The sequence below is a fragment of the Staurois parvus genome, unplaced genomic scaffold (assembly GCF_062004578.1).
Source record: "Staurois parvus isolate SC_StPar_1 unplaced genomic scaffold, SC_StPar_1.0 ptg000179l, whole genome shotgun sequence".
Classification (NCBI taxonomy): domain Eukaryota; kingdom Metazoa; phylum Chordata; class Amphibia; order Anura; family Ranidae; genus Staurois; species Staurois parvus.
In genome coordinates, this window is record NW_028317975.1 from 5500686 (window position 1) to 5513647 (window position 12962).

Genomic DNA, 12962 nt, shown 5'->3' on the forward strand with positions numbered 1-12962 from the left:
CAGAGGAGAAGGGGAAGAAAAAAAGAGAAGGAGAAGGAAAGAGAGAAGGGAATGGAAAGAGAAAGCACAAAGGAAATACTCATGGAATGGAAGGGGGAGGGGAAGGGAAGGGATAAAAGGGTGTAGGCACAGGAAAGACAGAAAGGAACAGAAACGAAAAGTGCAAAGGAAAGAAACATGGAAGGGAAGGGAAAGGAATACAAATGAGAAGAGAAAGGAAGGAAGAAGGGAAGGAGGGAAGGAAGGAAGGAAGGAAGGAAGGAAGGAAGGAGGGAAGGTGGGAAGGAAGGAAGGAGGGAAGGAAGGAAGGAAGGAAGGAAGGAAGGAAGGAGGGAAGGGAAGGAAGGAGGGAAGGGAAGGAAGGAAGGAAGGAGGGAAGGAAGGAAGGAAGGAAGGAAGGAAGGAAGGAAGGAAGGAAGGAGGGAAGGAAGGAAGGGAAGGAAGGAAGGAGGGAAGGAGGGAAGGAGGGAAGGAAGGAAGGAAGGAAGGAAGAGAAGGGAACAGAAAGGGAGAGTACAAAGGCAAAGGAAATGAGCATAGAGGGGAAGGAAAAGTAACAAAGAAAATGGATAAAGGAAAAAAAAAACAGAAAGGCAAAGGAAAAGATCTTGGAAGGCAGGGGGAAGGAAAGGTATTGAATAAAAGGGTGTAGGGAGAGGAGAGGAGAGAAGGAAAGTGAAAGGAACATGAAAGGGAAAGGAAAGAGAGAAGGGAATAGAAAGGGAAAGTGCAAAGACAAAGGAAAATGAACAGAGAAGGGAAGGGTAAGAAATAAAAAGGGAGAAGAGAATAGAAAGGGAAAGCAAAAAGGAAATGAAGATGGAGAGGAAGACGAAGGAAAAGGAAAGTGCAAAGGCAAAGGAAATGAACATTAAGGGCCAGTTTACACCATGAAAAGACACTTCGGATGCATTCACATTTTTACTTACAGTTCACACCACACGCAGTTCCGGTGCAGTTTTGATGAGATTTGTTGTATTCCAGTTCAGTTCTGTGCAGAAAAAAATGCAGTATGTACTACTTTTTTTTTTTGCACCAGAAATTGATTGGAACTGACTGCACTGGTGTGAACTAGCACCATTGGAATACATGGAAAACACTGAGCATGCATTTTTGATGCAGAAAAAAATGCACTGGACTGCATCTGGTGTGAACTAGACCTGAAGGGAAAGGGGGGAGTAAAAGAGAGATGAAAAAGAAAAGAGCCTAAGGAATGGAAAGGAATCGAGCACAGGCAATGGGAAAAGATCAAGGAAGGGAAGGGAAAGGAAAGATAAGGATTAAATGGAAAAAAGAAGAAGGAAAGGAAGATGGGAAACGGAAACACACTGGGGTTGATTTACTAAAGACAAATAGACTGTGCACTCTGCAAGTGCAGTTTCTCCAGAGCTTAGTGAATGAAGTAAAGCTTCATTTTGCCAAGAATACCCAATCACAGGCAAGGAAAATAAAAAAAACAGCACTTTTGCTTGCACATGATTGGATGATAGAAGTCAGCAGAGCTTCTGCTCATCTACTCAGCTCTGGAGGAACTGCACTTGCAGAGTACACAGTCTATTTGTCTTCAGTAAATCAGCCTCCAAAGTGTAACAAAAAGCGAACAAAAGAAAGCAAAGGAACAAGAAAGGGAAGGGAAAGAAAAGGTAAGGAATAAATTGGAGAACGCAGAGGGAGAAGGTAAATGAAAACAAAACACAAAGGGAAGCGAAAGAAAAATCAACATGGGAGGGAATGTAATGGAGGAAATAAATGAAAGAAGGGAAAGGAAAAGAACATGACAGTTGAGGAAAAGGAAACTAACATGGAAGGGAAAGAAAAGGGAAATTACATCAAAGGAACAGAGAAAGCAAGGTAAGGAAAATGAAAAAGGAAAGAAACAAAAAGAAAGAGAAAATGAGAGGTGGAGGCAGGGCCGGTGCTTCCACTAGGCAAACTAGGCAGCCGCACAGGCCGGCACTCTCTCTGTATGGGACACCGCCGCGTCATGAATGATCCTCCAGCTGAGGGGAGGGGTGGCAGAGGGGAGCACAAAGGAAGATGCCGGGTGTCTGGGGCCAGTGTAGCAGCTGAGCAGCTTCCAGTGTTCCTCTCAGACACAGTCCCTTAGTGCAAGCCGGCTAGTGGCTATTGATCACTATGGAGTTCCAGCACTTTTCTTCCCATTTTTTAGCAGAGGCGGAGCTGCGCCTGCGTAGGAAGGTAATGTCTAACTCTGATGTCTCGTGTCTGTGTGAGTGTGACCTGGCCGGCTATCCATCACATGTGCAATGTGTCAAAGAGTGATGACATCATCACGATCCCACAGCCTGCTCTTCTAGTACCTGCTGATCTGTGTCAGTGTTGGTGGTGGTGTGTTGTGACGGATCTGTCACCGTGTGGGATCGCTCAGTTCAGGTGTTTTCTGTGTGTGTGTGGGGGGGGGCTGGGCTGCCTGCTGCCACAGTGTTTTATCTCCCCCCATTGCCTGGGGAATTCCAGCCTGGAATCTGTGTGGATCCATCATCCTCCATAAAGTTCATCCGTGACACTGATTTGTGTTTAATATTGGTGGCGCTGGGGGCATCTTATGGCACTTATTTTTGCTAATTAAAAGAAATCTAGCAGTTTCATGTTTTGTTGATTTAACATTTTCTACTGTTTTTTTTTCTTTATTATTGGGGGGAGGGGGGGGCGCAAGTAGCTGGTCTTGCCTAGTTTGCAAAATAGCCTAGTGTCGGCCCTGGGTGGAGGGGAGGATGCCTGAGATCCTAGATTTAGATTTTTTCTTTTTTTGGGGGGCGCAAGTAGTTGGTGTTGCCTAGGGTGAAAAATAGCCTAGCACTGGCCCTGGGTGGAGGGTGCCTGAGATTCTATATTCAGATCTTTTCTATTTTTGGGAGGGTGCAAGTAGCTGGTCTTGCCTAGGGCGCAAAATAACCTAGCACCGGCCCTGGGTGCAGGGGAGGGTGCCTGAGATCCTAGATTCAGATTTTATTTCTTTTTTTGGGAGGGGGGCGCAAGTAGCTGGTCTTGCCTAGGGTGCAAAATAGCCTAGTGCCGGCCCTGGGTGGAGGGGAGGATGCCTGAGATCCTAGATTTAGATTTTTTCTTTTTTTGGGGGGCGCAAGTAGTTGGTCTTGCCTAGGGTGTAAAATAGAGTAGCACTGGCCCTGGGTGGAGGGGGGGTGCCTGAAATCCTAGATTCAGATCTTTTCTTTTTTTGGGGAGGGTGCAAGTAGCTGGTCTTGCCTTAGGTGCAATATAGCCTAGCACCGGCTCTGGGTGGAGGGGAGGGTGCCTGAGATCTTAGATTAAGATTTCATCTTTTTTTTGGGGGGGGGGCGCAAGTAGCTGGTCTTGCCTAGGGTGCAAAATAGCCTAGTACCGGCCCTGGGTGGAGGGGGGGTGCCTGAGATCCTAGATTTAGATTTTTTCTTCTTGGGGGGGGCAGGGCGCAAGTAGCTGGTCTTGCCTAGGGTGCAAAATAGCCTAGCACCGGCCCTGGGTGGAGGGGGGGGGGGTGCCTGAGATCCTAGATTCAGATCTTTTCTTTTTTTGGGGAGGGTGCAAGTAGCTGGTCTTGCCTAGGGCACAAAATAGTCTAGCACCGGCCCTGGGTGCAGGGGATGGTGCCTGAGATCCTAGATTTAGATTTTTTTCTTTTTTGGGGGGGGGGGGGCGCAAGTAGCTGGTCTTGCCTAGGGTGCAAAATAGCCTAGTATCGGTCCTGGGCGAAGGGGAGGGTGCCTGAGATCCTAGATTCAGATCTTTTATTTTTTTTGGGGAGAGCGCAAGTAGTTGGTCTTGCCTAGGGTGCAAAATAGCCTAGCACCGGCCCTGGGTGGAGGGGAGGGTGCCTGAGGTCCTAGATTCAGATTTTCTCTTTTTTTGGGGAGGGTGCAAGTAGCTGGTCTTGCCTAGGGTGCAAAATAGCCTAGCACCGGCCCTGGGTGGAGGGGAGGGTGCCTGAGATCCTAGATTCAGATTTTTTTCTTTTTTTGGGGGGGGGGGGCAAAGTAGCTGGTCTTGCCTAGGGTGCAAAATAGCCTAGCACCGGCCCTGGGTGGAGGGGAGGATGCCTGAGATCCTAGATTTAGATTTTTTCTTTTTTTGGGGGGCGCAAGTAGTTGGTGTTGCCTAGGGTGAAAAATAGCCTAGCACTGGCCCTGGGTGGAGGGTGCCTGAGATTCTATATTCAGATCTTTTCTATTTTTGGGAGGGTGCAAGTAGCTGGTCTTGCCTAGGGCGCAAAATAACCTAGCACCGGCCCTGGGTGCAGGGGAGGGTGCCTGAGATCCTAGATTCAGATTTTATTTCTTTTTTTGGGGGGGGGCGCAAGTAGCTGGTCTTGCCTAGGGTGCAAAATAGCCTAGTGCCGGCCCTGGGTGGAGGGGAGGATGCCTGAGATCCTAGATTTAGATTTTTTCTTTTTTTGGGGGGCGCAAGTAGTTGGTCTTGCCTAGGGCGCAAAATAGAGTAGCACTGGCCCTGGGTGGAGGGGGGGTGCCTGAAATCCTAGATTCAGATCTTTTCTTTTTTTGGGGAGGGTGCAAGTAGCTGGTCTTGCCTTAGGTGCAATATAGCCTAGCACCGGCTCTGGGTGGAGGGGAGGGTGCCTGAGATCTTAGATTAAGATTTCATCTTTTTTTTGGGGGGGGGGCGCAAGTAGCTGGTCTTGCCTAGGGTGCAAAATAGCCTAGTACCGGCCCTGGGTGGAGGGGGGGTGCCTGAGATCCTAGATTTAGATTTTTTCTTCTTGGGGGGGGGCAGGGCGCAAGTAGCTGGTCTTGCCTAGGGTGCAAAATAGCCTAGCACCGGCCCTGGGTGGAGGGGGGGGGGTGCCTGAGATCCTAGATTCAGATCTTTTCTTTTTTTGGGGAGGGTGCAAGTAGCTGGTCTTGCCTAGGGCACAAAATAGTCTAGCACCGGCCCTGGGTGCAGGGGATGGTGCCTGAGATCCTAGATTTAGATTTTTTTCTTTTTTTGGGGGGGGGGGGCGCAAGTAGCTGGTCTTGCCTAGGGTGCAAAAAAGCCTAGTATCGGTCCTGGGCGAAGGGGAGGGTGCCTGAGATCCTAGATTCAGATCTTTTATTTTTTTTGGGGAGAGCGCAAGTAGTTGGTCTTGCCTAGGGTGCAAAATAGCCTAGCACCGGCCCTGGGTGGAGGGGAGGGTGCCTGAGATCCTAGATTCAGATTTTTTTCTTTTTTTTTGGGGGGGGGCAAAGTAGCTGGTCTTGCCTAGGGTGCAAAATAGCCTAGCACCGGCCCTGGGTGGAGGGGGGGGGGGGTGCCTGAGATCTTAGATTCAGATTTTTTCTTTTTTTGGGGAGGGTGCAAGTAGCTGGTCTTGCCTAGGGTGCAAAATAGCCTAGCACCGGCCCTGGGTGGAGGGGAGGGTGCCTGAGATCCTAGATTCAGATTTTTTTCTTTTTTTTGGGGGGGGGGGCAAAGTAGCTAGTCTTGCCTAGGGTGCAAAATAGCCTAGCACCGGCCCTGGGTGGAGGGGGGGGGGGGGGTGCCTGAGATCTTAGATTCAGATTTTTTCTTTTTTTGGGGAGGGTGCAAGTAGCTGGTCTTGCCTAGGGTGCAATATAGCCTAGCACCGGCCCTGGGTGGAGGGGAGGGTGCCTGAGATCCTAGATTCAGATTTTCTCTTTTTTTTGGGGGGCGGGGCGCAAGTAGCTGGTCTTCCCTAGGGCGCAAAATAGCCTAGCACCGGCCCTGGGTGGAGGGGAGGGTGCCTGAGATCCTAGATTCATATTTTTTCTTTTTTTGGGGAGGGTGCAAGTAGCTGGTCTTGCCTAGGGTGAAAAATAGCCTAGCACCGGCCCTGGGTGGAGGGGAGGGTTCCTGAGATCTTAGATTCAGATTTTTTCTTTTTTTGGGGAGGGTGCAAGTAGCTAGTCTTGCCTAGGGCGCAAAATAGCCTAGCACCGGCCCTGGGTGGAGGGGAGGGTGCTTGAGATCCTAGGTTCAGATCTTTTCTTTTTTTGGGGAGGGTGCAAGTAGCTGGTCTTGCCTAGGGCGCAAAATAGCCTAGCACCGGCCCTGGGTGGAGGGGAGGGTGTCTAAGATCCTAGATTCAGATTTTCTCTTTTTTTGTGGGGGGGGGGGGGCGCAAGTAGCTGGTCTTGCCTAGGGTGCAAAATAGACTAGCACTGGCCCTGGGTGGAGGGGAGGGTGCCTGAGATCCTAGATTCAGATCTTTTCTTTTTTTTAAGGAGGGTGCAAGTAGTTGGTCTTGCCTAGGGTGCAATATAGCCTAGCACCGGCCCTGGGTGGAGGGGAGGGTGCCTGAGATCCTAGATTCAGATCTTTTCTTTTTTTGGGGGGTGCAAGTAGCCGGTCTTGCCTAGGGTGTAAAATAGCCTAGTACCAGCCCTGGGTAGAGGGGAGGGTGCCTGAGATCCTAGATTCAGATTTGTATTAGTAATGATAACAGAAATAAACGGTGTTCCTTTTATATAAAATTCCCCAAATGCACACAAACACTTTTCACCCTAAAAAGTGTATCATCATCATGTCAATAATAAATAGTACTGTCCAAAATGTATAATGTCCAAGATCTGGTTTTGAAGAGCTTCTCATTGCTGGTTGTGGTGTCATTATCCTGAGTCATTGAATATAGAGAACATGATTGGATGAGTCTATAGGAACTATACTATCATAGCCTGTTCAGCTTTGGAGGGAACCTATATAGGAATGGAGGGTGAATGTTCCACTTGCTGAACCTACAAGGCTGTCTCTGGATTGGGATTTACATGCTGGTTATATCCACGTTCTGGTTCGATGAGGCTGCCAGACTCATTCACCTTTCCAACCGCTCCGTTTCCGCCACCCCCCTCTGCCAATCCCTCCACTGGCCTCCTCTCAGTGTCCTCCACCCCCCTCTGCCAATCCCTCCACTGGCTTCCGATTGTGCAACAGATCAAATTCAAAATCCTAACACTGACGTACAAAGCCGTCCACCATACTGCCCCGAACTACATCACTGACCTAATATCCAAGTACCGCCCAACACACACACTCCGCTCCTCACAAGACCTCCTTCTCTCTAGTTCCCTGGTCTCCTCCTCCCATGCCCGCCTCCAGGACTTCTCCAGGGTGTCACCCATCCTCTGGAACTCCCTGCCCCAACCCATCAGATTATCACCTACTCTCCTCTCCTTTAGGCGCACCCTGAAAACCCATCTCTTCAGGGAAGCCTACCCCACCCCCTGCTAACTTGCCGACCTCCTCCATTCTTCCTACCACTCCATTTCCCACAGCTATCTCCTCCTGTACCACCATCCCCTCCCTCCTAGATTGTAAGCTCGAAAGAGCAGGGCCCTCGATCCCCTCATGTTTTGCATTGTATTGGTATTGTTCTGTCACATGTTCTGTCCCCCTTTGTAATGTACAGCGCTGAGCAAACTATTGGCACTTTATAAATACTGTATAATAATAATAATAATAATCTCCATAACCATTGGAATTATATCCTGCTGGAAGTCATTTTGCGGACTGTTATTCTGGAGAACTATTGGTTATTTATTTACAGTGGAACCTCAACTTACGAGTTTAATTCGTTCCGTGGCCGAGCTCGTAACTCAAAATGCTCGCTCGTTAAATCAATTTTCCCCATAAGAAATAATGGAAACGGCCGTAATCCGTTCCAACCCTCAAAATGGCACCTCATATTTGTCATTTTTCTTGTTATTTCATAAGGAAAAAAGCTTTTTACATAACTAATATTATATAAAAACAAAATAGAAAGAAAATATGAAGATATAATAAGGTTGTATACAATTTACTTACCTTGGAGATGATTTTTGTTTTCGCTTAATTCTCATCACTCTCTTCACTTTCACTAGTTCTTGGCCTTTTTGCCACACTTTGCTCACTTCGAGCTGAAGGTCTTTTCTTAAGAAACATGTCTAAGGAAGTCTGTTTCATTCTCCCTTTGAGAACGTTTCTGAAACGACGTAGACACGTGTCATTGAAAAGCTCTGTCGCACGACTCGTTGCAATTTTTTCAGGATGGTTCTTTTCAACAAATCCTGCCACCCTCTCCCACATTGCCAAAATATCCTTGAGGTCTTTTGTACTGATTGTCTCCGGCTCTGTCTCTGTCTCTCCCTCCGAAGTAGCTTCAGTTAATGCTTCTGTGTGCCGTTGCTCTTGTAACTCCTTTAACTCGTCAGTCGTAAGTTCCTCGGAGTGCTCCTCAACGAGTTCCTCGATGTCTCTTTCATCCACCTCCTGACCTATAGTCTTGCCAATGGACACGATCTCTTCCTCCACTGGCTCCTCTTCTTCCTCAATCTCAAACCCTTCAAAATCTCTTTCAGCCACATTTTCAGGCCACAGCTTCTTCCAAGCAGAGGTCAAGGTCCTTTTCGTAACCCCCTGCCAGGCAATATCGATGATTTTGAGGCCTATTGCTATGTTAAAATGCTCCTTCCAAAACTCTCGAAGGGTGAGGTTTGTGTTCTCCGTCACCTCAAAGCAACGGCAAAACAGGTGCTTGGTGTAGAGTTTCTTGAAATTTGATATTACCTGTTGGTCCATTGGCTGGAGTATAGGGGTGGTGTTTGGAGGAAGGTAGAGAACCTTCACAAAATTATACTCGTCGAGTATTTCTTCCTCGATCTGTGGTGGATGTGCAGGAGCATTGTCGAGGACGAGAAGGGCTCACAGGGGCAGGTTGTTGTTCTTCAAATATTTCTTCACCGAAGGACCAAACACAAGGTTTACCCAGTCGATAAAGAACTGCCTGGTGACCCACGCCTTAGGGTTTGCCCTCCACATAACATGGAGTTTCTCCTTTATTATCTTGTGCGCTTTAAAGGCTCTGGGGTTCTCCGAATGGTATACGAGTAGCGGCTTTATTTTGCAGTCGCCACTCGCATTGGCACACAGAGCGAGGGTCAACCTATCCTTCATAGGTTTGTGTCCTGGCATCCTCTTCTCCTCTTCGGTGATGTATGTTCTCCTCGGCATCTTCTTCCAGAACAGCCCTGTCTCCTCACAGTTGAAGATTTGCTGGGGGATGTATCCTTCTTCCTCAACGAATTCTGCGAAAGTTTTCACAAACTCCTCTGCTGCCTTTACATCAGCACTTGCTGCCTCACCATGCCTAACAACGGAGTGAATCCCCGTCCTTTTCTTAAAATTATCAAACCAGCCCCGACTGGCTTTAAAGGATTCCTCCTCCGTTGAAGTGCCTGGGGTTTGCTGTTGTAAATCTGAAAAAATACTGCGCGCCTTCTCGCAGATTATTCCCTCGGTGACGGTATCTCCGGCAAGTTGTTTTTCCGTCAGCCACACCAACAGCAGATTCTCCATCTTCTCATGCACATCTGTACGGCGCTTTGAAATAATCTTGATACCTTTGGCTGGCTTAATTTTCTTTAGGGACTCCTTCTGCTTTAAGATGGTGCAGATCGTTGACGTTGTACGGTCGTAGTGCTTGGGCAGTTCCTTTACTCGCATGCCTTGCTCATGCTTCTTGATGATTTCAAGCTTTATTTCGAGGGACATCATCCTCCTCTTCTCGGTACTCGCACTACCACTTGCTTTCTTTGGTGCCATGGTTACAACAAAGTTAGAAGTTGGGATTTCAATCACGTGTAGACAGTGAGAAAGAGAGAAAGGCCCGGAGATGGGATGCTGTGACTCGTACCCTCTGAGCTGCGCGCACCTCGAAAATATACACTTAGAGCTGCGTGCGCCTCGAGCTCGTATCTTAAAATTCTGCTCGCGTGCTGAAGCAAAAAATCGTCCGAGCGACTGCTCGTATCTCGGAAAACTCGCACGTTAGTTCGCTCGTAGGTTGAGGTTCCACTGTATTTTATTTGATATATTTTGGACATTACACATTTTGGAGAGTACTATTTATTATTGACATTCAGCAATCAGCACTTTATATATTTTGTATTAGTAATGAGCCCCCGGGATGCATACTAATCGGTGTAGCTTGCACATATATCCCTGTTTACTGACCATCTATGATATTGCTGCCGTGGCTGGCTGAGATGCTGAGCGTCTGAGATACCAGAAAGACGCGTCAAAAAAAAAGATTTGATTAAAATCTTACCATGCCGCGGCAATAGAGCCATCACTGACATCCTCTACACTGCACTAGCAGAAATATCAGATCTAAAAATTGAAGAACGGAATGTCATTCCCGGATCCGACATCTTGTACATTGCAGTAACACAGATATCAGATCCTGCAAATGAACAGCAAAGTGTCACTTCCAGATCTGACATGCAGTACAACGCACATGTAATACGATTGCAGAGAATATGCGCCGCTGTACGGGATTAGAGGCCTGTCAAAGCTTTGTTTCGTAACTCTGGAAACATCTAACTCAAAGCAGAAAAGCTCAAGGTCATCTCTCTTCCGATTTCTACCCGTAATATAAATGGACGAGCGCAACCACCTACTATTAATTTATTCATTCTTTTTGCTTTCATTCCTTTTATGCTTTTTCATGTGGCCTATCCCTGTGGTCCTGTCCATCTATTACATTTTGATTAAATATTTGTTATATCTTGTGATGGATTTGGTAAAATGCTTATTTCGTTTCCTATTGAATATATATATATATATATATATATATACGCTATTTCTATAAGTTTTATTATTTACTTTTATACTTTAATACATATGTGTGTGAATATTTTCTGCCTGCTGGGCTTTGTGGTACTATAAGAAATCCTTGCTTAAGAAATGTCTGCTCACACACACAGACCCCCTCCCACCATGTGATTTGGAAGACATAAGAATGTTTTCCTAAAAGATAAGACTTGGAAGAAGATCACACCTATACCATGACGGAGATTGTTTTCGTGTGGAAATGACCAATCAAAGACTAATATAATGCTGATGCTGTTGTCACATGACTCTTGCATCATTCTGCATATATAAGCTCACTTTCTCATTATAATAAACTAGAAGCGTTCATAGACTGAACTTGTGTGTCAGCGTGAGTCTCTTCCAGTGTGCGCACATTCCAAAGCTAGAATGATAAATTAGGACAGGAACAGATAAGCACCGGACATTTTTAGTCCTCTACTAAATCAATGTGACGGGAGTCACTTTGGGTGGGGGGACCCATGGAACACAGCTCACTTTGGAGAGGTGGGGAGACCCCTGTCTCAGCTCCCCATATCCCTATTATGTGTAAGTCACCCTTTGCCTGATAGGGGTACGGGCAGGAGGGTAAATTTACCCCAAGGCAAACAAGGCATTTGCGCAGGGCGGATTTTTTCAGGGGGGGGCAGCACTGCCCCTCAGAAGAAGGGACAGAAGAAGGGACACATGTGGCATGGGGACCTGGTGGGTTCGGAGAAAGGCTGGTTTCATGACGGTGAATGCACAGCCCGACACTCGTTCCCAGGGATGTCCAGAGCTGTGAAGATGAGTGTATTTCACTCTCTCACTATGGGGGATGGTGACTGGTGTATGGAGGGCAGTGGTAGTGGATGGCTTTCTTGGGTGGGAAACAGGGGTGTTGTTGCTCAATGTCAGGCTCTCTTTGTGGGGGGGGGGGCACCAATTTTTGTGTTGCCCAGGGCAACACAAAACCTAAATACACCGCTGGGTACAGGGTTATCTGTCCTAATATTGGGGTGGGGGGTTGTTTAATGCCATGTGGTTGCATCCTATTGTTCTATTGAGTGTCTTGCTTGGGAGCAAACTATTACGGGATGTATGTGTTTGTGTATTGGCTTGGTGGGGGGATGTTTCCAGCAGCCTCCCTCCTGATGGGACTGTCTGCTGGTGTGTCTCTTGTTACTAAATGTAGATTACCCCGCCATGTGCGATTATGCAGGGAGGGGGGTTGTTTCCTTGAATGTATATATCTTGTATCTGTGTTAAAATAATGTAGTCTTTTTCCTGGTTTACTTCGAATCTATGGTGTCTGTGGTCGGTGTTCGGACGGGGAAGTGGTATTCTAACGGAAGTACTCAGTGCAGGCTGGGACGGTTCCGTTACACTATACACACTGCCAGTTGTTCTGCTAATGTTGGGATTCAGACGGCACGCACCATATTCGCGATTCGGTTACAGGTAGCTGTCGGACCTTGCACAATATGAACTACACTACGAGGGTCAAAATGTGGACTCCTCACCATTACACCTATATGAGCTTGTTGGCCATCCTGTTAAAAAAACATGGCCATAATATTGTCAGGAACTGGATCGCCTGCTGGTGGCACTGTGCTTCCCAGAGCAGAAGGTTGTAGTTCCAGTGTCCACCAGAGGGTGTCTCCCAGCAGCCAGCAGATCCCAGTAATCAGTTTTCACCTGATGCTGGCTGCTGTGAGGGTATTTAAGTCCTCATTTGCTTTTACACTTTTCTTCAGAGTTTTGCTTTTGCTTTGCCTGCCAGCCAGATGCATGCTTGCTGTTAGATCCTGAGCCTGCTCCTTCTCCTGTGTTTTACCCTGCTGCCTCGTACCTGCTTCCCTTGTTCCTGATTCTGATCCTGGTTCTCCTTCTGTCTTGCATCGCTGGTATTACTCTGTGATCTGAGTTCCTCATTTTGTAAATATTGTATTATAGTTAGGTTGTTTGGTATTTTGTCACTCAGTCTATTGTTCACTTATATCTTTGTTTGCTGTGCTTCTGTTTGCTGGTGTCTGGATGGATTTTACTTTCACTGTAAATTAATCTAACTTTAACCCCTTTACGCCGGCCGCACACAAATGTCTGGGCCTAGACGCCGATTGGCCGCAGATTTGCGTTCAATATACAAAATACATCCTGGGCTCTCATCTATAAGAACTCCCCCTGGTGACCTTCCCAGTGCCTTGAAGAGGCTGTACCCACATCTTTAAAGGGGACCTCCTATTTCACCACCACCCTTTAACCCTGATGAGATCCACCTTTCCTGGGCTGCATCTAGTACCACCCTAAGAGAGATTCCTGGCAGACCTCCACTTAATATAATACACTGCGCAATACCTTTGCGCATCTGGTGAGTGTGCATT

General features: G+C 47.3%; 1 protein-coding gene across 1 annotated transcript in view; it reads right to left on the minus strand.

Annotated features, from left to right (window-relative positions):
* The window catches only part of LOC149462256 (contactin-associated protein-like 5), a 577382-nt gene that overhangs the window by 199724 nt on the left and 364696 nt on the right, over window positions 1-12962 (minus strand). The gene's annotated exons all lie outside the window — the stretch shown is intronic.